The following is a 27304-nucleotide window of genomic DNA, read 5'->3' on the forward strand; positions in this document are numbered from 1 at the left end:
GTTTTTCTAGCATACCAATAACCACTTAGAAAATATAATGAGGGGCGCCTGGGTGGCGCCGTCGGTTAAGCGTCCGACTTCAGCCAGGTCACGATCTCGCGGTCCGTGAGTTCGAGCCCCGCGTCAGGCTCTGGGCTGATGGCTCGGAGCCTGGAGCCTGTTTCTGATTCTGTGTCTCCCTCTCTCTCTGCCCCTCCCCCGTTCATGCTCTGTCTCTCTCTGTCCCAAAAATAAAAATAAAAAAAAATGTTGAAAAAAAAATTTTTAAAAAAGAAAATATAATGAAAATGTCAAAAGATCTCCCTCATCATAACACCAAAAATATAAAACACCCTAGGGCAAAGTTACCAAAATATGCATAATAACTACATAAAAAACAAACTATAAAACTTCCCTTGAGAAAGAAAAGATAAATTGAATAAATGGAGGTTGATGTCTGCATTTTTGAGAAAATATGTATTAATGTCTTTTTTCAGTGTTGACAGATGTCTACTTCTACTGTGGTGTCATTGCATTTATTTCAATACAGGCTAAAGTACTCTAACAGCCGTCAAAACATAGTGACTTGAGTAAGAAAGAAATTGATTTCTCCTTAGTCTTACCATCCAGAGGTGAGAGGTCTGGGGGTATTAGAATGGTTCTGTCATCCCTAGCATGTGGCTTCCAAATTTGCTTTACATCTCCTATTTTCCATTCAGCTGGAAGAAAGAGATAGAGACATTAGGGCAAGTAATGTTTACAGAGATACCCCAGAATTTGCCCACATCTCATTGGCAGGAACTTTGTCATGTCGCCACATCTGACTGCCAAGGAGACTAGGGAGTGAATGTAGTCTGTAGCTATTCCAAAATAGGGTGGAATCTCTAGTAACAAACCAAATAAGAACTTAGTGGCTTCAAAGAAAACAGTCATGTTATTATTTCTCAAACTTTCAGAGGCTCAGGAAATGAGATGGATCGGGGTGGTTTTGGCCTAGCATCTTTCTCACAGTTGGAGTGATAAGAAATTGGGAGTTAGAGAGAGCTGTGGGGTGATGGAGCAGCTGGTGGCTGCTCAGACATTCCCCTGTCTTGTTATCCCAGAACTTTTCCATGTGGTCCCTTCACATGTACCAGCTGGTGCTTTCTCTCAATATGGCAGCCTCTGGGCATTTGGCTGGCTTACATGGCAAACTGATGCTCCTTAGGGAGACTTTGTGTTTGTGTGTGTGTGAATGTGGCAGAAAATTCATTGCCTTAATAAATCACTTTAAGAAACCTTAAGAAATCACCTAGTGTCATCTCCATTGTACGCTATTGGTAAACACAGACCAGTCTCACCAAATTCAAGAGGAGAAGATATGGAACATACTTTCAGTGGAAAAGTGTCGAAAATCTGAGACCAAATTTTAAAATTGTCATGCTTACTAAAAAGAATGGAAGAATAGAAGCAGAGAAATATTTTTTAGTCTGTGTCAGTGCGCTTATGTCCCATAGATAAATACACACACACACACACACACACACACACACACACACACACTTTATTTAGAAAGTTAACCCAGGGTTCCACACACTTTCTGTACCTAGCTCACAGCTAGAAATTGAATGCTCTTTTCATTGCATTAATTCCATGAAGAAGTACTAAGAATTGGAAAACTAATATTATCAAAGACCGAGGCACCAATTTTCGTGAAAGATTAGGAGCAAGAAAGCTTAAATAAACTTTTATTTGGAAAGTAGAAGGTATAGGGACATTGAGCTGTCTATCACAGTCATTAAATCCTGCTTGGAGGAAGACTCTTTGCCCCGGAGGGAGTAGTTTGCTTGGTGAATCCTATTTTGCCAATCTCTATAGAGGGAACCTCCTTCTCAGCAGTCCTTCATAGCCCCTACATGGCACTCCCTTTGCAGGTTTTCTCTCACTTATTATGCCCTGCAGCCATTCTTTCAGTGGCTATTGGAGAATGTGGAATTTGATGACCTAAGAGTTGCTTTGGAGCCAGCACAATCATAGGCTTCTGTGGTTAGTCTTGTAATTTATTTGGCAATACAATTCCCTCCAAAATTTAGTAGTCTCTGGTCTACTTGCTTCTAGTCAGTAATATGTGAAATAACCATTTGCAACGATCTCTTCTGGTACCATTTCCTAAGCTTGCTGAATCTCTTCTGACTTTGGATGGCTTTGGAATTTAGTCAGCCATCCCTCTCTGTCCTATAATTGGGGCTCCCTTGAGGGATTTGTAACCATGACTTCATGTCTGAAGGCCATATCCTTAATCTGATGTTTGCTTCCAGTCTGTTTGGGGGCCCTAAACTTACTTCCTGCTGTTTCCATACAGAGCAGTTGGAACTTTCAGCCCATTAAGGCTTCAGATTTCTGAACATTCAATCAATTTAAATTTCAGTCCACACTGGCAGACAGAGCCTCCCATAAACAGAGCCTGTTTTCTCTCCATCTCTGCTTACAGATTGGCCAATTTTTGCCTACGTGTCTCTTTCACTGTATTTTACTAAAAATAACAAGGTTCTGTCATTCTCCATTTTATTAACCAGTGCCCCTATTAGTATGGCTTTGGTAGGTAATGAAACTAGCTTCCAGGTTATCACAAGCAAATGCTCTGCCAGTGCTTTTCCTTGCCATAAAATGGGTGACCAGATAGAGGGCCTGTAGCATCATATGTGTTCATTCTAGTTCCTAAACAATTGCTAAGGCAATCTTTCATATTCTGTGTTTTTTGTTAGCCTCCTACATCTGAGAATACAATTCTGTTGGTTAGGTTTTGGGCCAATGTAGTATAAGAAATATCATCTACTGTCTTAAATAAAAGAGAAGTTTTTTTTTCTCTCATGTATCAATTATAGGATGAATGGTCAAAGGCAACAGATTGTAATGAAGGGACTCAGAAATTGCACTCACTACTCATTGCTGCCTCTCACAAGCATGGATTTAATCATATAGCCATAAAGAGTTAGTTGTAAGGCTAGACAGCCTGTCTGAAGCTAACATTTTGGGTCTTCTAATACAAAAGGAAGAAGGGAGAATAGGTAATAGGAGATGGTTAGAAGTTTCCATGACATCCAGGTAAAAAACTGACAACCTTTTTTGTTTCTTGAGAATTTAATCAAATTATTCTAAAATTGACCTGGCATAATAGACATGTGAGAAAAATTATAGAATCCTACAAACAAAAAGGAATAGATTTAGGGAGGATAGTGGGGAAAGAATTTTTCCTAAAAAAAAATAAAGACTTAAGTATGTGAAATAACAAAAGAATACGTTGTCAAAACAGGAATATGTTAGACAAATAGCCTAAGGGGTATAATGCAGAGATTTATATTGCATGATTTATAAAAAATATGGCATATACTACAGATGATATTTCAAATAAATAGTTGAAAGATTTATTATTAAATGATATTAAAATCAGGTGCATAAAATAAAACTATAAAAGTTCTAAGGGAAGATATAGTCGAACATTTATATAATTGTGGAGCAGAGAGAAATTTTCTAAGGGTGATAACAAGCTATAAAGAATAATAGAAACCATGAAGGACAATATTGATAGAAATGATTGACCAACTATGCAAGTAAAATATGACCATAAACCTTACTAAAATGAAAATGGAAATCAGGAAAATCTGTGTGATTTATATAATATATAAAATATGTATATCTTTAAAAAGTACACAGTTATTGATCAACACTTTTATGGAGTAATGGGCAAGGACATTAGTCACACACACACACATACACTCAAATAAATTGTTCTAGAAACTTAAGGAAACTTAAGGAAAACATTAAACCCTACTAGTTATTAAGGAAACAAAATGATGAGAACATTTTTCAATTATCAGGAAGTAACGAATTAAAATAGCAAATGTTGACAAGTTTGTGATGAAATGGAAACATTCATACAATGATGGATTTTAATTTTACAATTATCAGAATATGATAGTATACATAAAAATTCTTAAACTAGTCACACCTTTTTAATGATCAGTCATAACCCTTGAGGAGTTATAAAAATGAACTGAATTGGAAAAGTTTATTACAACGTTCATCAGAATGCTTTTTGCAACAGCAAAACACCAACTTCAAAAACACTTCCTTAAGGAGGCTACTTATGTGATACATGCACAGAGGGAATTCCTAGGCGACGATAAAATATGTGCTACAAATATATTTATGCAATATGTACAATTTTTAACTGAAAAAAGTTATGACATGGTATATAATGTGTGTGTGTGTATATATATGTGTATTTATATGGCATATATATACATACACACGCTGGTAGAAAACATATATATTATTTTGTCTAAAATGATACATACTTGAGGAACTTTATGGATTGGGGGAAAAATAATTAGGTTAATTGAATTAGCTAGCTGAATCAGGTAAAAAAGAATACCCTTGTGAATGAATTATCTGCTGAATACAATTAGCTATGTAACTGGAAATGATTAAGAGGGGATCTTTTCACTGCAGCTGAGTGTTTTATTGAGATTGTACTTAATTATATTATATTGGATAAATGTATATCTGAATAAAAATTTAATCAAGAAATACGGAAATGAACAATACTCATTTATACCCATTGATAGTACATACCATAATACTTTAAATGTCAACTTTCATTCTGAAAAAAACACATAAAAATTCAAAAATCATATATATGTGTGTGCGTATATATATAGGTGTGTGTGTGTGTGTGTGTGTGTGTGTGTCTATGTAAGTTGAAACAAATACTGAGTGATTTTATTTTATTTTATTTTATTTTTTTAAATTTTTTTTTCAACGTTTATTGATTTTTGGGACAGAGAGAGACAGAGCATGAACGGGGGAGGGACAGAGTCTAGAGAGGGAGACACAGAATCAGAAACAGGCTCCAGGCTCCGAGCCATCAGCCCAGAGCCTGACGCGGGGCTCGAACTCACGGACCATGAGATCGTGACCTGGCTGAAGTCGGATGCTTAACCGACTGCGCCACCCAGGCGCCCCTGAGTGATTTTATTTTTAAATATAAGCCAAGGCTCCTTCTGTAAGCATTCTATAGTTTGGCTAAGATGAACCCATAACATTATGTTCTCTGATACCTATGTTCAATTTGAAATGTGTAAGGTAAGTCATCTAGTTAAGCAAAAGCTTGATAACCTAATGCAACAAGCTTGAACGTTAGAAATCGGCTAAAATCTTTTATGTGACAATTGGCTCACAAATGTCTGCCTGGGCAGATGGTATTGGTTTTAAAAGAAAGACATAGTTTGCCTGGAGAATTTCAGAGAAATCTGGGCATCATTTTCAGACTCTGGTAAAGGAGAAAGGTGTCATTTCCTTGACAGCCCCAGCGGTTTCCCTGTTACTGTTTGCATGACAGATGCCACGAACAGATTGATGTGTAAAGAAAAGCGAGGTACAAGAAAATCATACATTAAAACTCATTAGCTGCCGATAGACACGCTCTGCTGGGAGCCACTCCGAAACATTTTTTGATGTATAGAGAATGTTTAACATTCTTAATATATGTGCTTTTTAATGTGGTGGGACTAGATTTACATATGTGGTGCTTGCCTAAATGGGAAGAAAAACATTGTAGCTTAAGGACAAGTAGACTTCCATGAATATGTAGCAGAAATGAATCCATCTTAAATACAACTTTCAGGATAGAATACACTTTATTATTTTATTTATTCTGTTGGCCTGGGTCTGTGGAGCTAAAGCCTGGCAGTGGTACTATCTGTTACTGCCAAAACAAACAAACAAACAAAAAAAACAAACATTACTGAATATATTATATTATGAAGAAAAAAATTGAAAGCCGCATTTCTGATTCGTGCTTTCTTCGACTTTTATTTTTATCCTTTTCTCAAGAGTGTAAAATCTAGGCAAGTCCGATCAATTGGTGAAAATAATACACCTCTTTTTGGCTAAGGTTGTCATGTCATTGACCCAGGATTATTTTTAAGAATATTTTCTGGGGAAAGGGCTAGAAAGATGACCACTTACTATTAACACAGAGAATGGTTTGACACATGTACAAACTTAGGGCTTTGTGCTATCTACACCATGTTTGAACGAGTTATTTTCATTCACAACGTGAAACAAGTTTCTCAACACTAATCGTGATCCACTGACGTCTATCATAATGAGCACTCTTTAAAAACCAAGCTACTTACAATTTAGCCCTCCATTGTGAGGGTGGCCACAGGTGCTAAACCCGTAAAGAGGCATGAGACTACTGCCCCTGCAAGCCTCAGAGGTCCAACTGACAGAAATGGCAGCCAGCACTTACCACTCGCTGAACGCCAAAGCCAATTTGTCTAAATGGCAAGTAAATGTGCCCCATTATTCACACACACACACACACACACACACACACACACACACACACACACTGAACCTCCTGTGAAATTATTTAAATAGAAATAGATCAACTACAATCATGGATTGACTAAGGTAAATGTTAATGCATGATAACATAGCAGAAGTGTTCTTCATCTTCAATTTCCTCTTTGACTTGCTTCCATCCTGAATATTATTTTTAGCAGAGAAAATGGAAGCTAAAAAGAGCATGCTTATTCCTGCCTCTTCTCTCTCCTCTTTTATCACAACACTCTCCAGACAATGGGTGTGTCACTTCTTACTGAGCATCCCAAGATGCTGCCTCCAACTCTGGGTCTTCAAGAAACCCTGCCTCCTCTCCCCGACCTTGAAGCATTGCTTCTCCTAGTTCTTCTGGGTAGAGGTTTATAATCTTGCATTCCATGTGACATGTTCCGTGGACCGTGTGACCATGTCACAGTTCTGCCTGTGTTACTTCTTAACCCAAACTTTCCACTTTTACAAAACTGTTTCCACCTCTGAGGCTCATTTCATCTAGCTGTGATTCCCTCAAAATACCTTTTACTCTTCTTTACCTATGTCCTAACTATTCCCTTGCTCATTTTGAAATTTGTCAGTTGGCTGAACTTCTGTGGATGCCTCCGTGTTTGACCCAGGAATCCCAGGAATCAACACCAACAACTCTTGCCATCTGTTCTTAAAGCCTTATCATAGGTACTGTTATCTCTTATAACTGCTCTAACTCAAATTCAGACATAAAGATGACTAACCACAGCCTTCTACATACATTGATTGATGTCATTCTGATAACTTGTCCCTTTATTTTACCTTTATATCTTCATTTTTCACCTCCTCTATGGTTTCATTTCTTTCTTGGACCTTCAGCTAAGGTCCCACTCCTTGATCTTGCTTTTCTGAGACAGCTTCTCTGAAAAGTCTTATAATTTACCATCTTTGTTCATACATCTAGACAGGTGTAAGTTGCCATAGAAACCACATAACCATACATTTTGATGCCGCTAAAAAATGATTTCAATTTCCTTTGGGTCTGTAATACTAATCAGCTGTGACAACCCCACCTAGTCAATTTATCCCAGTGGATGTGTTAATCAGCACTTTTCAATTGAAAGAGACATAAATAAGGTATATAATGGCTCATGTATTTGAAAATTTGGGCAGTGACTTTCAGCCTTTAGCATTCCTGAGAATCCCCTGAGGGTCTTGTTAAAACTGCTGGACCTACTCAAGAGTTTCGATTCAGTAGATCTAAGATGGGAACTAATAATTTGACTTTCCAAGTTGCCAAGAGTGGGAACCATACTTTGAGAACCACTAGTCAAGGAACAGCATTATCTTTCAACATGTTGGGATACAGGTGTTCAAACATATCATATGAATATATCTATTTTCTCTCTTCCTTATTGGTCCTTTGTGTTGGCTTCATTTTTCAGGCAATGTCTAGTCCCATGACAGAAAAAAATGGTACCAAGAGTTCCAGGATTGAATATCCTTTTTAACTCATACACCCAGAGGAAAAAAAGCCTGTCTTTCCCCATAACTTTTATAAAACCCCAGAAAATAAACTGGAGGTAGTTGGGTTTACTACAGCCAACCTAGACGAGTTATATCACTAGGGACCTGGAAAGGAGGGCCCCAAAGAGAGAATGTGGGTTAGATTGATGTCCTCTTCAGTGTGTTTTGCATCTTTTTACTAGGCTCTTAAAACATTCCTACACTTCTGCCTTCCTTTCTCTTAGTAAAGGATCTTATTAACAATTTAGCAAAAACAGCTGAGGTAACAAAGAAAGTCATGCTTTACCTCTTGGCCCCAACATTTAATTAAAAAAAATGCATGTTTAAGGCCTGTAGAGTATGTGTGGCAAAGGGAAAAATAGAGAAAGCCAGAGTACTGGAGAGGAAAAGAATGGAGTAGTCCAGGCTGGATAGCAAAAAATCAAAACAACGATGATTGAAAAGCAAAACAAAACCAAAAACAAAAACTCTGAAGTTGTTTTCTCTGGGGTCAGGAAATTATTAGATCACATGATCTATCTTCACCTTATTTCAGTCTTTGAGAAAATTGTTTCCTTTTTCATAACACAAATACCATGAAAAGAATTTCTTGTTTCCAAAGGGAATTTCATTAATCAATTTTCCCTTCACATTTCTCCATTTTAAACCTCATTCTTTTATTCTACCAACTTCTAATAAGTCCATAAATTTAGTCAAATCTATCCAATTTACTATATGGGATTGTATGTTTATGAGTTTAGTATAAAATTAGCTTACACTGTACCTGCTTTTCAAAAAACCAAACACCACTTAGGTATTCACACAGCAATAAATATCATGTATTTCATTGTTTTAAAGGCTAAACATCAGGCCTCCTGGGTGACTCAGTTGGTTAAGCATCTGACTTTGGCTCAAATTATGATCTCATGGTTCTTGTGTTCAAGTCCAGAGTTGGGCTCTCTGCTGTCTGTGTGGAGCCTGTTTCAGATCCTCTGTTCCCCTCTCTCTTTGCCCCTTCCAGAAATATAAACATTGAAAAAAAGGCTAAACATTATTTTACTCCATAAATTACTACATAAATTATTTAAACATTTCCTAGTTGTTGAATATTTAGGTTGTTTCCAGTATTTTGTTACCATGACCAATGCTACAAATGACATCTTTATTTATATTTTCATATTTATTTGTTTAGTTCTAACAGTATAAAATTCCAGATGTGGAACTTGTAGGTAAAAGAATTGACATTTTTCAGGCTTTAGATCTATGTACCTTCCAGAACAACCACACTGTTCACCTGAAGCTTAAGGGTTCATAGTCTCATCTATCTGTTCACACTGGGTATTAACCATTCTTTTAATGCTGGCTAATCTGTCAGGTGTAAATTATCCCTTGGTGTCAGTTTATTTTGCAGATCTTTGAGCACTTTTGCAGTTGAAATATTTTTCAACTTGCCATTTTTATTTCTGCTTTGCCCTTTTGTTCATTTGGGGTGTTTCTAATAAAACAAATCAACGTTTATTGAGAATTATAATGTTTCAGGTCTATCCTAGGATTTTATAGGCATTATTTCATTTAATCATCACAATAACCTTATGAATATATACTGTGATTCTCATTTTGCAAATGGGATCCAAGAATAGACAGATTAAATCATTTTCCAAACGTCGTAATGTAAGTAGCAATTATAGTCAGTGCTCAAGCATATTGACTTTTAAATTCCATTTTGTCCAGCCTACTATAATCGACTCTTCTTGGGCTATTTTTTATATCATACATGGACTCTTGTGGAAGTCTTCTTTGATTCTCACCTTAAGGGACTCAACTTTATCATGAAGTATATATCTGCATAAATATTTCTATAGTATAAATCTGATCCTAATTCTCCCTGAACTAAAATCCCTTAAATGGCCCCACATTTTCACACAGCAAAGCCCAAACTATGTATCAAGGCCACAAATGCTTCCATGGTTTGGCCCCCATTGGGTGCATTTTTAACCTTGTCAGTTGCATGAAACTCTTCTCAATCTTACTGTCTATTCTCCAACATAACAAAGAAACTTACATTCACACTTAATGTAAGTGTTCACATTTGTTGTTGTATTAAATACCTACCATCATGCTCTATCCTGCCAGCCACCCCCCAACATGTACACATACATTCTTATCCTACCAATATGTCTTTCATCAAACATTTTAATAGCCTCCTCTCTAAAGCTTTTCTTGTGCTATCCACCCATTTTTGCCTCTTAAGCCCACTGCTTTTTCTATTTAACCTTTTTTCCATTTCCTACCTACTACATTTATTTAGTAATTAATCTCACTACACTTGATTTTAATTTTGAATAATAGGGTTTGTCTAATTAATCCCATATCTTGCATTTTCTAGAAAAAGGCCTGGGGTATATAGGTACTTTAATGAATAAATAAAAGAATGAATATATATTATGTGTTCACTGGCCAACTCTTTTCAAAAGGTCAAAAGATAAAACTAATCCATCACTTCAAAGTAGCCATTGAACTTATACTTTCATAAGTTATAGGTTTATACTTCATAGACCATACTGTCATTTAAAAACATTTTTAAATTAACAACAGCATATATCGATGTGTATTATAACTTAATATTCCAAAATGGGGTATATTAAAAGACCTGCCAAATTAATAACAATAACATCCAAAGGAATTGGATGAATTTTTGATTAAAGTTGCTTTGTCCTTATATTCATTGAAGTACCTATTTATAAATCTAATATCTCAAAATGTGCATTATTCAATCATTTAAACATCATGTCTCATCTAATGCATAATAGCAAAAGTATATATTATTTATCATAAATTCTCCATGAAGTTTTTAAGTGAAAGTCAATTTTAAGTATATGGTTGCAGAAATAGTTGTTTTATCTAGTTACTTTTACTTAGAATCCTTAAAGCACTTTTAAAAAGATGCACTGAAACAAATTGTTTTAGTGAAAATATGTAGACATTAAATTATTGAGCTATCCATGCATAATTTAGATAATTGCATTTAGAAGATATCCTGTTTGATGAAAGTCTGTAAAAGGGAGATTAAATACTGTGTATTCTTAGAAGATTTTCTTTTCAAGAATTTGTGGCATGTTGTGATAATTTGCATAAAACTATCAATATTAGGCCAACTTACCAACACTGCTATGAAGAATCTTATGAGCTGCTTATGAAAATTGCCCCATTTCTACTTCAGATTCCTGGAGAAATTGACTTACAACTAGTCAATTTGTACATTAAAAGATACCTTGTGCAATTTTAATTATAAATGGAAGTCACAGAATCCATGAAAGCAGACACTTCCATTTTGCATGGTGTCAAAATAATCAGTCAAGTCAGGAAATAAACGAGGGAGGGAGGAGAAGGTGAGGGAGTAAAGGGGAAGGGAGTTAGGTTGGTAGTTGCATACTGTAGATATCATCAGTTGGCGCATGAAACACTTTTGAGTTTAAAGTGAACATGGGTAGAAGTCATCAACTTAACCAAAAAATTATGAAACATTTGTAAGTCCACAATTTCTCATACAAACAATTGGGACACGAAAAATATGGAAATTTGGAATCTTTCAGATTTTATCAAGGAAACATGAGAAATATATTTTATGATATATAACATCTCAGTGGGGACTGGGACACCCCATAATTAAGCACTTTATTTATTTATATAACATATGAAACGTATGAATTTTCATATATCATAGAATAAAGACTGCCATTAGTCATACGTCAATTTTGGATCAGTTTTGCCAGCAAATGTGTTCTGGTGAAATTAGGTTGTGTTGCCAAATGAGATTTTTAAAAAGAAAGCAATAACAAAAAAGCTCACAACTTTGTTTTTCCCAGAGTTTAGGTCTTAGGACTGTAGCAAAGGATTGCTGTCCCATACTGCATGATTGTGGTGCAATACCGAGTGTATATTCAAATTCCTGTTGAAGAGACATTTATATACATGAAAAAAAAAAAATAGACTGTTTGTGTCACTGTAACATATAACCCAGGGCTTCAGTTCTGTGGTTCAGGAAGTATGACAGCAAAGGTAAACTATTAAGTCAGTATACATGGAAGGGACAGTTAAAAGTAATGTTTGTGGGTGCCTGGGTGGCTCAGTCGGTTAAACATCTGACTTCGGCTCAGGTCATGATCTCACCGTTCCTGAGTTTGAGCCCCACATCAGGTTCTCTGCTGTCAATGCAGAGCCTGCTTTAGATCCTCTGTCCCCCTCTCCCTGTGTCCCTCCCCCGTGTGTTCTCTCTCTCAAATGCATAAGTAAAAACTTTTAAAAAAGTATAATTTGTGTGTTGGTGTGAATCGGGGGTCTTAGCAAGCAAAATTCAGAAAGATCACACAGTTCTTGCTGCAGTTGCACAGATGCTTATGGTTTGAAAAATCAACAGAGATTCTGATATCTCCTCTCTCCAACTGAGGTCCTGTGGATGAGTGAGGAGTTCATGCAACAGCATGTTACAGGTATCATGTGAGCCGTACGCCTCATCTTCTGTGGCAAGTCACCAACCTTTGCCTCAGCACTGGAGAAGGCCTCACTGAGGAAGTTCAGGCTCAGTTGAGTTTTGGGTGGGTGAATTGTCCTCCACTCAGACCACTTAAGGACCGCCACTGTGCTTTCACGCATGCGTGGGAAACCATGACAGTGGACCTGCTGCTACTGGTCATGTTGGACCGTGGTGACTCACCACCAATGGCTGGGTCTGTGCCCACATGAGATCGGATAGACCAGTGTGCAGACCGCATCAGCCCCGGTTCCAGCTGTGGTTGCTACACTGAGTACAACCACTGCATTAATTGTCTGCCTTCTGCTTCTTAGTATGTTTCCTCTCTTTTCATATCTTCCATTTCTCTCATTTGTATTCACCTGCATGTTTAGGCCCCCTTGGGTAGAGTGAGATGTGAAATATGACTTGGAATTTATGGAAACGGTTTAAAAAAAGGAGTTAATGTTTTATTTAATAAAGTAACAGCCATATAAAATATAGAAGAGCATGATTAAACTTGAGGTTTTCCCATAAAAATTACAACTCAGTAAGTAGATGTGGTGAGCCATGGATGGATATTTCAGCTGTGGATGATGCAACAGCTTCTTGTCAGTGAAAAAGAGGAACTCAGTATAGGCAACAGTTGTAGTCACAATATTTGCCAAATTCAATACATATAAAATAATAATGGAGGCAGTCATCTCTAAAGGCTGGCAGACAGCAGACCAGCTGAGCCAAAGCAGTGAAAGAAAAAAGATTTTTTTCCCCCAAAACAAAAAGAAATTGGGAACCATCCAACCCACTGGTTAAGAATAAAAGCCTCAGTTGGAAGCTAAATGGGGAGCACAGAAGCACTAGTCTAAACAGAATTAAAAAGAAAAAAGTTGAAGAGAAAAAAAGAAATTCTAAGACCTTAAACATGACTACAGCTCCTCAGGGTAAAGATATTTTCCCACTGCAGGTGACCTTTAGAATGTTACCATATCCATACAATTTAAAGGAGAACATCTAACATCTACCAGAGACAGTTTGATTTTTATTTCTTAAATCAACTACTGAAAATTTATCCTAAGGGTCTATGACTCTTTTCTATAGAGTGTGTGGACCTAAAACCATTTGACAAACAAAGCGTTGAAGACTCTGATCTTGTGGTTAGATCTGGGGAGTCTTCACTCAATACTTGAGAAAAGAATAATAATAAATTCAATATGTTCTGCCAAAACTATGCTTCAGATATTTAGGTAAACAATTGGTAACTCCAGAAGTTGTAGCCTTATTTGCTTTAACCTTGTTGTTGTTGTTGTTGTTGTCGTTGTTGTTGTTATATTGCTGTTGCTTAAGAAATGACTGAGTAAAGGGGCACCTGGGTGGCTCAATTAGTTAGGCATCCAAGTCTTGATTTTGGCTCAGGTCATGATCTAGTGGTTTCATGGATTCAAGCCCCACATCGGGCTCTGTGCTGAGAGCCTGGGGCCTGCTTCGGATTCTGTCTCCCTCTATCTCTGCCCCTCCTCCCCTCATGCTGTTCCTTTCTCTCTCTCTCCCAAAAATAAACAGTAAAAAATTAAAAAAAAAAGAAATTACTGGGCAAAGTACTAGTAACTATTTTGTATTATTGGTCAATCCAGAAAGATTGTAGTTCTTGCCTTGGTGATGGTATAAAAATGGGAATTAGATTTAGGGTTTTTACATTTTACCTGACATAAATTTAATATTTTCACGTTTCATATCACATTTCACATTCAACTGAATTTAAAATCAGAAGAATTGCACAGAAAAACAACACTCAAGGAGTTCTCAAATGATATTTACGAGTAAGTTTATGTATTTTTTAAATGAGCCCAGTTATGTTTTTCTTCAATGTATTCACTACAAAGTTTCCCTGAAATGTATTCCTACCAGTTCTACAGTTTCTGTAAATTAAACACACTCTTGTTTGCTAAGTAAACCTGGGCAAACAAGGTGCTACTTTTGACTTCATTTTTTCCCCCTTTATTTGAAAGGAGCGTTGACTGTCCTGGGCTAAGGTGGCAGAATAAAACCAGATCACAGAAGTTCTCTCACCAAATTCTGACAGATCTGAACTCGTAAGAGTGGACTTTAGCAAATTTTCTATCACTGAAATACAGTTATTTTCCCTAAAAGTATGGAGAAGCAAAGGAAAATGTCTTCCTGGTCAGACTGGTTCCTGATTCCCTGCACCAATCCCCAGAGGCTGTACTGGGGAAAAGGGATAAATAGGAAAAATACCTTGTAATCTTCACTAATTCACTTCTCTTCCCAAAGCACATGTAATCAATTAGAATAGAAATGCACTAGGGTCATAGATGAAAAATCACCTAAAAATAGAACATCTAGCCAATAACTAAGGATGTTAGTATCTCAACGTTTCAGGAGTAGATGCAGGATAAAGTACTGAAGCCTGCCATTTCCAGGGCTCCAAGCTGGGAATGGTCCAATTTCAGGGATATTCTCCTTAGAAATAGGAGATGCTTTTGTGTATGTTTTAGTTAACACTCTTATAGGTCATTTAGCATCATCCCCAAAAAGGTATGAGTCTATCTTCTCAAACAAAAACAAGAACAAAAACAAAAAAGGTTGTTTATAGCCTTAGCTTACCATCCTCTATACTCCCTGTCCCATTCCCTTAGATTATAGAAAATCAAGAAGCTAGAACAGGTTTAATGTTACAGATTAGAAAGGCTTTTTTTTTCTGAAAAGGTGGAAAAACTCAAGGAGAAATCAATTGAATTTTACTAGACCAAATAAAAGATAAAACTAACTACTATTTGTAAAAGTTATAAGAAGAAGAAAAGAGAAACCTGGCATTAAAGAATACTGAAGGGGAATACAGTGTACAAAAAAAAAAAAATACTGTAAGTCAAGAAAGAGAAGAAAGCATAACAAAACCACAAATTAAAAATAACAGTTTACAAATAAGATAATAGCATGAAGTGATATATGTGAGGTAGACACACACTACATATACTCATAATATATGTGTGTACATATGTGTGTACACACAGTGCATATGCATGCACACATAAACACAGTAAAATTAGTAAAGTTCATTTCCTTTATTTTAGAGCAAGGAACTGATTATTTAAAATTAAACCTTAGCCTATAACATAAACACAATATGTTCTGCCAAAACTATGGCTATTTGCTTTACTTTGCTTTACTATTTGCTTTAACTTTGTTGTTGTTGTTGTTGTTACATTGCTGTTGCTTAAGAAATCACTGAGTAAAAGGGCGTCTGGGTGGCTTACAACTTCTTGAGGTTTTTGAGATTTATTCTCTTAACCTAGAGAAATCACTCTCCTCCAGAGGACAAATCTTCCAATTCTCTTTAAAATAAATTAAGTTCCCCCCCTCCTCTGGTCTACATGACAGGATACATGACTCCAAATAGATCCTGAATATGGCATCTTAAACCTTTATCTACCAGATACACACAGTCATGTGTCTTTTTCAAAACCTCAAAGTCTCCCAGGGAAAAAGGCACTGACCCAGCTTGCATCAGTACTTTACTCCTAGTTGAGTGAACATACATGCACAGAATTTTTCTCATTAAACATACATGCCCAGCAATTGGTCCCATCACAGCCACATGCCTGGGAAGATTAGATATACCTAGTAAATGAGGACTGCAGACTGCTAAACTCCTCAGGTCTCTATTACTAACTGAGTTTTCCACCTGTTTCTGCTGGGAATCATGATACCTGTGAAATCCATCAAGTCCTTTAACTCCAGTTATCCCTAAACACAAGTAGATATACAAACTCAACCTGTCTTGTTCTTTTCCTTCTTGATCAACCTTCTCCCCATTGTCCTCTGCTTCTCCCTTTTACTGTCACTCCCATACTTCCTTTCTGTTCTCTAGAATCCATCTTTCATTATAAACCCACACCTTAAATCTAAGCCTCTTCACATGATTTTCTCTGAACATAGTTGACATAATTTAACTTTGGCTCTCAGCCTCAGCATACTAATCTCCCCTGCAGCTCTCCTAAAGGGAACACTATATTCTCTTATCCTCCTACACTACTGAGAACACAGGAGTCTGAGATGACATTGGCGTCCTCCCAGGTTCCTATTTCCAATTTCAGATGGTTCTTCGACTTTCCTTACATATAAAGCACTTCCCTCCTGAGGTTCATGACTTCAGACTACACCATCTTCTATCACTACTTATAACTTCTTTTACAGAGTTCCCATCCTTTATTCATAATTGATGTTGGCATGTAACTCATGTTATTCTCTATCCAGGAACTTTAATCATTAGGATAAATGTGAACCATCTTCCACATTGAAAATGTCTTTACCAGGAATCAATCAGTTTAACCCACTCACCCTCTTACTGTTTGGGAAGCTCTGGGCTTTGTGAGCAGCCCAAACTATTATACCTCTGATTACAACTTCATTTGTCTCCACCTCTTTCCATTCGTATTCTAAGTAAATGTTTTTGATTTCACTGAAGCCTTGTTTCTCCAACCCAACTCATTTTGTCTCTATCAACTTCCTAAACTAGTACAGACATCATGCTACAATTCAACTATTCTGTTGTCACATATTCAATTCTTTGTACCCTGTTCTCTACTATACTTATTGTAACTTTTCTCTTTGGATCAATATAGCCATTCAACACTTCTAATCTTACACCCTGGCTACTAAGCACTTTTGGAGAAAATCACATGGGAAGTGGATCAGAGCCACTTCAAATTCAAGGCATTTACTCTTGGTTTGTCAATATTACATACGAGCAATTTTCCGTATTTATCATCATCTTTTTAGTATTTTTGTAGTTAGGTGTCCCAAATGGTAACCATTCTTTATAAATCTCTTTCTGGGACTCCTTGATGGTTTTCCTGTACCTAGGACTGAAATAAATAAGGTCAGTATAATATTGATACCAGTTTTAATAATTTCTGAAGATCTAAACACAAAGCATTCATATTATGGATAGCCACAAGTCATCCAATTTATCTTGAAAATTTTTTATTTTAATTACCAATTTTAAAATTAGAAATACAGTATCTAATTAAAAGGCACATGAGAGGAGAGAAAATAGAGGCAGATTTTCAAGAATTTTCCCACCTAAAATTACAGCCAATCCTCATTATTTGTGGATTCCTTATTTGCAAATACATTTGCTTGTTAAAATGTACTTGTAACCCCCAAATCAATACAGTGCTTTTGCAGTCATTGAAAGACATACACAGTGGGGCTAAAATTCGAGTTGCCAGACATTCATGTTGTCAGCTGAGGAGAAACAAGGTGACACTGCCTTCTTACTACGACTGTAATACTATAACCATGCATCCTTTCTGTGGGCTTTTTCATGCCTTATTTTTTGTGCCTTTTGTTGGAGATTTCACCATATAACATGGTCCCCAAGCATAGTGCTGAAGGGCTGTCTCAGGTTTCTAAACACAAGAAGGTTGTGATGCACCCTGCAGGGAAAATACAGAGAAACTCATACCTAGGCATGAATTACAGTGTTGCTATTTATTAGTTCAATGTTCGTGAATCACAAATATATATTAAATATATTTGTGTCTTTGAACAAGCACACATAAAATAAGATTATATATTGGTTAGTTGATGAAAATGTCGTGACCAGAGGATTACAATAATGGTTCAGTGTTGACTAATTCAGTTAATACTAATACTAAGTACTTAGAGACTTAATAAAAGATAATTACCTGAATAATGAGAATCTACCATATGTAGATAATGATATTAAAGGTATTTGAGGAGATGTGATAAATGACCCACTCCTGTATTCCTGGTGGTGACACAAACTGAACTATTACCTATTGGAAACAATACCTACAGGAGCTGCCAATAACTAGTACATCACTCAGAATATCAGATGGATGAATTTACTATGACCAATAATCTGTTTATTGGGCCATCAATCAAAGTCTTGATGGTTTTCATGTCAGCTTTCTGGAGGTGAGCCAAATGGCTTAGCAGAGCAAAACAGGTGTCTGTCTTCCTCCTAGTAGATAAAGCGTGCTTAATAAATAACACAACTCAGCAATAATAATCTCTAAATAAAAGTCACTGCATCATAAAACGGGCTTACCCCCAAAATAGCAGAAGCTTAGAGATATTCTCAAAAAACCCACAGGGAAAGTGAAATGTAGGGGATTCAAATTTAAAGGGATCACTTTATGCCAGGCAGCACGCTAAAATTTTACGTCATGTCCCTTAGTCTTATGACTTCCTTTTCCTATCAGTATTATCAAATTCATATGTAAATGAAACAACAGAAAAATTTAGTCAAATATCTTAGTTCACCCAGCTAAAAGATGGAAAAGCACAGTTAGCAACTATTATTGTTCAGAGATCACTTGCTTTTAACTTAAAAATATAAGATTTTTGGGGCGCCTGGGTGGCGCAGTCGGTTAAGCGTCCGACTTCAGCCAGGTCACGATCTCGCGGTCCGTGAGTTCGAGCCCCGCGTCAGGCTCTGGGCTGATGGCTCGGAGCCTGGAGCCTGTTTCCGACTCTGTGTCTCCCTCTCTCTCTGCCCCTCCCCCGTTCATGCTCTGTCTCTCTCTGTCCCAAAAATAAATAAAAAACGTTGGAAAAAAAAAATTAAAAAAAAATATAAGATTTTTATTCCTTTTGCTTCTTACCTTTCTTATGGGCCTGAGAGGGCTCACCTTCTTTTAAAAATGTGATTCAAATCCTTTTAGAAATTTTGAATAGTATTCTGAAATCTATGAAGAATTAGTGTAAAGTAAGAGAATTATTTTCCTGTAGGACTTCCATTAGAGGACTTTTTAAAACTTCATTGCATTACAAAAGTCCATTTTCAAGTTCTTTGATTGTACTTTACCTAATATTTCTTTTAGAAACAAAATTATAATAGATGGATAGACACTCAGGTACAGAAAATCACTCTTAACATTATGAGTCAATTTTACTTTCGTCAATCCTATATCATAATAGAGGAAGTATCACCTAGTATGTTTCTATAGGCAGATGCATTTTGAATTCCAAGTTACTATAGCACGAACCATTAACCTGAACTCCTTGAACTCTCAGAAACTCCTCATTCCAACTTGCTGAATAGCAGAAAAGAAGAATTTTCCAATTACGGGTACAGATTCTTTCCAGGGAAAGACTTAGGGAGTAAAATGGAGCTTAAAAGGAGTTGAATTAGAATACTTCTGAGACTTTCATTTGCTGCCATGGACTAGGCTGGCATTTGCTGTAATCCAGGACTGCAGCTCACTGCTTGATAAACCATACGTTACATAGATGAGCCCTTAGTTACTGGAAAGGTGTCTAGACAGTTAGTTGGAAATTTGCATTATCTGCCTCATATTTGCTTCTGTCATCAATACCACAGTGCTTTAAAAATCTGGTTATAGCATGGCGATGTGTCCAGAATGTTAATTTCTTCCTTAGGAGTAAATCTCATAGAAAGAAAGATTGAAAACCTTGATATTAAATAAGAAACTACTTTGTAAACATCAACCCCATCCTAAAAGTCAAAATATAATGTGTATAAATATTTCTGCCCCTTACACCTTGAATTTATTTCAAATTGACTTAGTGTGTATGTACACGATCTAAGAAAACTATCTCTGAAGTAGTGAATATGCATGTGAGTAATTGCAAATTATGGCAATAATGGTGAACAGTCAATGTGTGTGTGTGTGTGTGTGTGTGTGTGTGTGTGTACATGAAAGAGGAAGAGTCAAATTGACTTAGTGTGTATGTACAGGAACTAAGAAAACTATCTCTTAAGTAGTAGAATATGCATGTGAATAATTGCAAATTATGGCAATAATGGTGAACTGTGTGTGTGTGTGTGTGTGTGTGTTTGTGTGTGTGTATACACCAAAGAGGAAGAGTTTATGTATAAAAGTTGCTGCCATATGTAGGGCAGATATAGTGGTATCCCAGTCTAACACTAAAAATGCTTCATAAAATAATATATTTCCTAGCATTTGAATAGATTAAAAGCAATAGAAATTGATTGTTCCATCCAGTATTTAACTTGAAATATTGACTAGTGTACCTGATGTATGATATTTCCATTGAGAGAGGTATAGAGTTCTTGTCTAGAAGATAACCAAAACCAGCTTCTAAATAAACTACAAAGTTTCTCTCTCTCAACGTTCCTTTTTAAAAAGTTAATGTCCATTATTTAGAGAAAATGGTTCTCAGAGTTTGTCTTACAAAGAGCAGTTCAAGAACATCTGCACTCTATGTATTGGTGTTTAGACAAGGGTACTTTTTTTTAAAATTTCATACATCACTTAAAATTTTGTAATATTCCATGCAGGATTGCACATATTTTTTAAAAGTGTGTGTGTGTGCATGTGCATGCACATGCATGTGTGTGTAAGAGAAAATATTAAAAGAAGCACAACTAAAAAGTTACTCTCCAGCCTTTGACCCAGGATTGTACACATAACAGTTGTACTCTGCAAAACCTTCACCAGGGTGGAACAATAAAAGGAGATTGGATCAGAAAAAAACAAAGAAACAAAAAGCCCTGAAGTATGTCCGTGGGAACATACTCATTCCAAAAACATTTAAATGTGTATTACTACTGCAATTCTTTTTTATCATTCTTGTTGCTGATAAATACTAAAAGCATTCCGTTTTAGATAGCTAATTTTTTAACGTATTTATTACTGTATATATTACTACTATATATACACACACATAATGTTTATATTATATATTATATTTTATGTTATTATATAAATATATATAAACATATATAACTATGAGATGGGGTTAAAATAAAGGTATATACTAAATGCAAAAGCATTATAGGACACAGACCTATTGGTAGCTCAAGACGGTGACGTAGGAAGATCCTGAACTCACTTCCTCCCACACACATACCAAATCTACAACTACATGTGGAACGGTTTCCTTTGAAAAAGACCTGGAAACTAACTCAACAGCTCCTCCGCAACATAGGATAAAAGGTCCACATCAGAACTGATAGGAGAGGCAGATATATAGTCTTGCTAAAAACCCTACTCCCAGGGTGTCAACCATTCATTGGGAGGAATCTCACAAACAGGGAACTTCTCCCTGAGGAGCAAGGGGTTCATGCTCCACATTAGGTACTCCAATCCTTAAGACATGCACTGGAGAAACAAGCTTTGAAAACCAGTGGGTCTTATGTCTAGGAGCAAGGGGTTCATGCTCCACATTAGGTACTCCAATCCTTAGGACATGCACTGGAGAGACAACCTTTGAAAACCAGTGGGTCTTATGTCTAGGAAACCCAAAAGTCTGTAGGGAACTGAGATTTCACACTGAAAGGGCTCATACATAGACTAACTCTGAAACCCAATGCAAAAGCAGCAGTTTAAAATGTGCCCAGAGGATGAGCACTGGGTGTTGTATGGAAACCAATTTGACAATAAATTTCATATTTAAATAAATAAATAATAAATAAATAAATAAATAAATAAAATGTGCCCAGACTGTATGTGAAGGAGATTCATTTTATATCTTATAATCTTAGTGTCTGAAAGAGGGGCAAGGGTCTTTGGGACTCTATCTGGGGATTGAGATACTGGTAGACACCATCTTTGTGTTCTCTGTCATGCTCACCGTCCTACTGGCATGCACAATTTTGCACTCTCTTTTTACCTTACTAACACCAGTGGGGCTGTCCTGCCCCTGTGCTCTCCTGTGGCTCTGCTAAAGCCAGCAGACATGTGCACAGTCCATGCATCCCTTAAGTGGCTGGTGCTGGTGACCAGGGCCAAAACAATTGGAGACACAGTTCTTGGCAGGCTACCACCCCCGGGAATGACACAATAAAGAGACTGAAGCAAACCCCTAGTCTTTCAGTGAAAACGTCCTATTTACTTGTCCTGGAGCTTCAGCCTGAGGGACAGCCTTCAGGCTAACATTTACGGAATTTAGAGGTGATCTCAGGAATGTAGGCTGGGGTCACTATCTTTGCACTCTACCTAGACCTTCCTACAGCTCACTGGTACTCCAAAAAAGGAGTTTATACACTTTTCCTGATTTTGGCAATATTCATCAGGAAATACCTCCAGATTACATGGTCTGGGGGCAAGGAGGATTTATGATTGCCCCCACAGGACTGTATATATTTGCACATTTTAAAAGCTGCTGGCTGAGGGTTTAACGGCTTTCAATGAGCCTGAAACTAAGTGCTGACTGAGATCCCTCCCTTTGAAACACTGACAGGTCTTGTTATACCCTAAACAACTGGGACATTTCAAGAATAAATCAGATTGTTTAGACCAATACAAGGGTTCAAGAGACAAAGAACACCTAGGGCAAGGCTGAAGGGTAAGATTCATCTTCTACACAAGGCTACTCCTTCATGACCAGGAGAGAAGCTGATTCACCTGATACATAGAAACAAACTCAGAGTCAAGTAAAAATCAGGAAATAGTGGAACATATTTCAAACTAAAGAACAAGATGAAATCCCAGTAATAAACCTTCATGTAATGGAGATAGATAATGTACCTGATAAAGAGTTCAAAGTAATGGTCATAAAAATGCTCACCTAACTCAAGAGAAGGATAGATGGACACCCTGAGATCTTCAACAAAGAGATGGAAATAAGAGAAAATACCAAAAAGAAGTCACAAATCTGAAGAATATAATAACTAAACTGAAAATATACACTAGAGGGATTCAATAACAGCTAGATGAAACAGAAGAAAGGATCAATGATCTCAGAACAGTTAGACTCATCCAAACAGAGAAGCAAAAAGAAAAATGACGTGTGTACAAAAAAAAAAAAGTGAGGATAGCTTAAGGGACCTATAGGATAGTATCAAGTAGATAACATTTACATTATAGGGGTCCCAGAAGAAGAGAAAAAGAAGGGGTCAGGAAACATACCTGAAGAAATAATGGCTGAAAATCCCTAACTTAGTGAAGGAAACAGACATCCAGGTGTAGGAAGACCACAGAGTTTGAATTAAAATGAACCCAAAAAGATCCACACTGAGACACACTTCAATGAAATTTTGGAAGTTAAATAGAGCACCTTCAAAGCAGCAACAGAAAAGCAACTTGTTACATACAAGGGAAAACCCCATAAGGCTATAAGCAGATTTTTCGGTAGAAACTTTGCAGACCAGAAAGGAGTGGCATGACATATTTAAGGTGCTGAAAAGAAACTTCCAACCAAGAATACTTTATCTGTGAATGTTATTCAGAATTGAAGGAGAGATAGAGTTTTCCAGATAAGCAAAAGCTAAAGGAAATTGTCATTTGTAATCATATCAAGCATCTTTTTTTGACTACCAGAGTATAAAACTAGAAATCATTTAAAAGAAGACTAAAAAATTACAAATACATGGAGATTAAACAACATAATACTGAACAATCAATAGGTCGATGAAGAAATCAAAGGGGGAATTAAAAATACCTCAAGACAAATGAAAATGTAAACAGAACATACCAAAATCTATGAGACATAGCAAAAGAAGTTCTAAGAGGGAAGTTCATGACAATACAGGCCTATCTTAAGAAACAAGAAATATTTCAAAATTACCGCTTTAACTTTATACCCAAATGAACTAGAAAAAGAAGCACAAAGTGAAAAGTTAGAAGGAAATAATAAAAATTAGAGCCAAGATAAATGAAATAGAGACTTAAAATACAATAGAGAAGGTCAATGAAATTAAGAGTTGGTTCTTTGAAAAGATAAGCAAATCTGACAAAACCTTAGCTGGACTCACTAAGACTAAAAGAGAGAGGAACCAAATAAATCAGAAGTTACAAGTGATACCACAGAAAGACAAAGGGTCATTAGAGACTAGTAATAAGCATTTATATGCCAACAAATTGGACAATGTAACCTAGAAGAAATGGATTTCTAGAAACATACAATCTTCCAAGATTGAGTCACGAAGAAATAGAAAATTTGAGTAGATTATTAGTAAGGAGTAATTATACCTGATTACTAGGAATTAGTAATCAAAAACCTTTCAACAAACTGAAGTTCACGACCAGATGCTTCACTGGTGAATTCTACCAAACATTATAAGAAGATTTAATACTTATTTTTCTCAAATTCTTCCAAAAAATTGAAGAAGTGCTCCAAACTCATCTTATGAATCCAGCAATACCCCGATACCAAAACCAGGCAAGGACACCACACACAAAAAATAAAATCATAGGCCACTATCCCTGATGAAGACACAAAAAAACCTTGACAAAATATTAGCAAATCGGATTCAAAAAATACATTAAGAGGATCATATGCCATGTTCAAATGGGATTTATTCACAGGGATGTGTGGATGGTTTTACATCTACAAATCCATCAACAGGATTGATCACATTAACAAAATGAAGGATAAAAATTATACAGTCATCTCAATAGATGCAAATAAAGCGTTTGACAAAATTCAATATCTGTTTATGGTAAAAACTCTCAACAAAGTTGGCATAGAAGGAATGTACCAACACATAATAAGGCCATGTATGAGAAGCTCATAGGTTATAACATACTTAACAGTTAAAAACTGAAAACTTTTTCTCTAAGATCAGGAACACAACAAGGGTGCCCATTGTTGCCACTTTTGTTCAACATAGAATGATGAGTCCTAGACAGAGCAGTTAGGCAAGAAAAAGAAATAAAAGGCATCAAAATTTAAAAGGAAGAAGTAGGGGCGCCTGGGTGGCGCAGTCGGTTAAGCGTCCGACTTCAGCCAGGTCACGATCTCGCGGTCTGTGAGTTCGAGCCCCGCATCAGGCTCTGGGCTGATGGCTCGGAGCCTGGAGCCTGTTTCCGATTCTGTGTCTCCCTCTCTCTCTGCCCCTCCCCAGTTCATGCTCTGTCTCTCTCTGTCCCAAAAATAAAATAAAAAACGTTGAAAAAAATAAATAAATAAAAAAATAAAAGGAAGAAGTAAATCTGTCACTATCTATGGATGACATGATTTTATATACAGAAAACCTTAAACACTCAACCAAAATCTTATAGAAGTAATCAATTAATTCAGTAAAGTCGCATAGTATAAAATCAATATATAATCCAAATGAATGATTCATCGACTAGTGAATGGATAAACAAAATGTGGAACCCCATAAAATGGGTTACTTTTTTGGTGATAAGAGATGAACCACTTATATATGCCACAAAAAGTATGAACTTCAAAAACATTGTGATAAGTGAAAGAATCCATACAAAATACTACATATTATATGATTTAATTTTTTAAAAATCCAGAAAAAGTCAAATTTGTAGAGAGAAAATACATATTGCTGTTTGGGGTTAGGATAGATGTGTATATTAACTTCAAATAGACATGAGAGAATTCTTTGGAGGGATGGAAATTTTCTAAAATTGGGTTGTCAAGATGGTTGTACATCATAAATTTACTATAAATTATTGTACACTCACAATGGTTAGGTTTTATGGTAATAAATGACACCTCAATTAAGCTGTTAAAAAGCATCAATCTTGTTAAGGAAGGAAAAGAAAAAGGATGAGAAATCAAAGCACATAATTTTCAGAGCCCCGCTAAATTGCCTTTGTTTTACTGTGTGAATTAATCTGAGTTGAAGCCCTGTCTCCAAGTCTCCCTTCCTAAGCAGGACATGGTTCATCCTTTTGTTGCATCCAGTCTTAGGAACCAGAAGAAATATGTTGGAGTGGTGACTCTACTACTTATGAGCTGAGTGATTTGGGGAATACTTCCTAGGGCTCAATTTTCTTATATGATGTGAATTATTTTGAAGAAGATATTTAAGGAAAAACAATTACTAAAATACACGATAACACCAACCTAGCATTGTTTTCCTCCCAGTAGTACTTGCCCCCATAGCTGTTCTCTGTTACTGTGAACGAAAAGTCAGGGTACAAAATTTCTCCATGGTACTTAAGGGGTGTATGGAAGGCTCCCTACGCTAAACATGCTCAACTACCTATTGAAGCATCTGTATGTCTTCTTTTCACATCCCCCCACCCCCACACATGTGCTGCATCCAAAGATTATTCCGTTTTCAAGAGGTTACTATTAAATAGAAAGGTTTAGCTAAATCTAGACTCTGGTGATATGTAACAAACAGTAAGGGAGATCCATAGTACCATGGCAAGTAATGAAGACTATTCTATAACTCATAGCATGGGGTCACACAGTTCTTGCATGAGATCAGGCATTCCCACAATGACAATACTGTCTCTGGGTTCTGGTTCTGGATGATTGAGAATGCACACAATTTTGCCTCTTCCTTCCCAAATCTTAGTGAAGGAATGATGAATATGTATAGAAGAAACTATTCATAATAACACTGAGGATGGAAGCAGAAACCACAGTGTTTCAGAAATTGTGATGAATTTTGAGAACAAAAACCAATTGATACATACTGCTGAAAAACTAGAGAAAAATATTGGTGCTAAACTGGGAGATGTCCTTTTCCAGCATAGCTGTGAAGAGACAGCAAGCTTGAAGTAGGTGGACATTCTCTACAATCACTGGGCTAGTACAGCTAACATATGTCTTCATCTTCCTTGGCTCTTAGCCTTTGAACATAAACACACATGCATCCATCAGGAGGGAGAAGGGGAGGAAAAGTGAGCAGGATCCTTTGCTTCTAGTTAAAATGAAATGAGCAAAATCTTGCTCTAGAAAGAAATTGAAAAACATGCCAGGAAAGACCAATGTTTTTAGTGGAAACTTTGATACCACCAAAAAGTCCTTACTTTGGCATTTGAATGGATGTAAGGATCACCTGACTCTCTACACCCAATGTGTGTGACCCCCAAATCCACTCCCCAAACAACTTGACAGTCAGTATCCCCTTTGGCTCCACACAGACCTGTCAATCTCTGTCTTCTGGGGAAAGGCAATCATGAAAGCAGACCTACTCCAGGTAGAAAGGTTTGTGCCAGTGACTTTTATTAATAACATGGCTCTTTGTTTATAAATATAAGTAGCAGTTAAGGACCACCAGGCATTTAT

This window comes from Panthera uncia (genome assembly GCF_023721935.1).
Source record: "Panthera uncia isolate 11264 chromosome A1 unlocalized genomic scaffold, Puncia_PCG_1.0 HiC_scaffold_16, whole genome shotgun sequence".
Taxonomy (NCBI): Eukaryota; Metazoa; Chordata; class Mammalia; order Carnivora; family Felidae; genus Panthera; species Panthera uncia.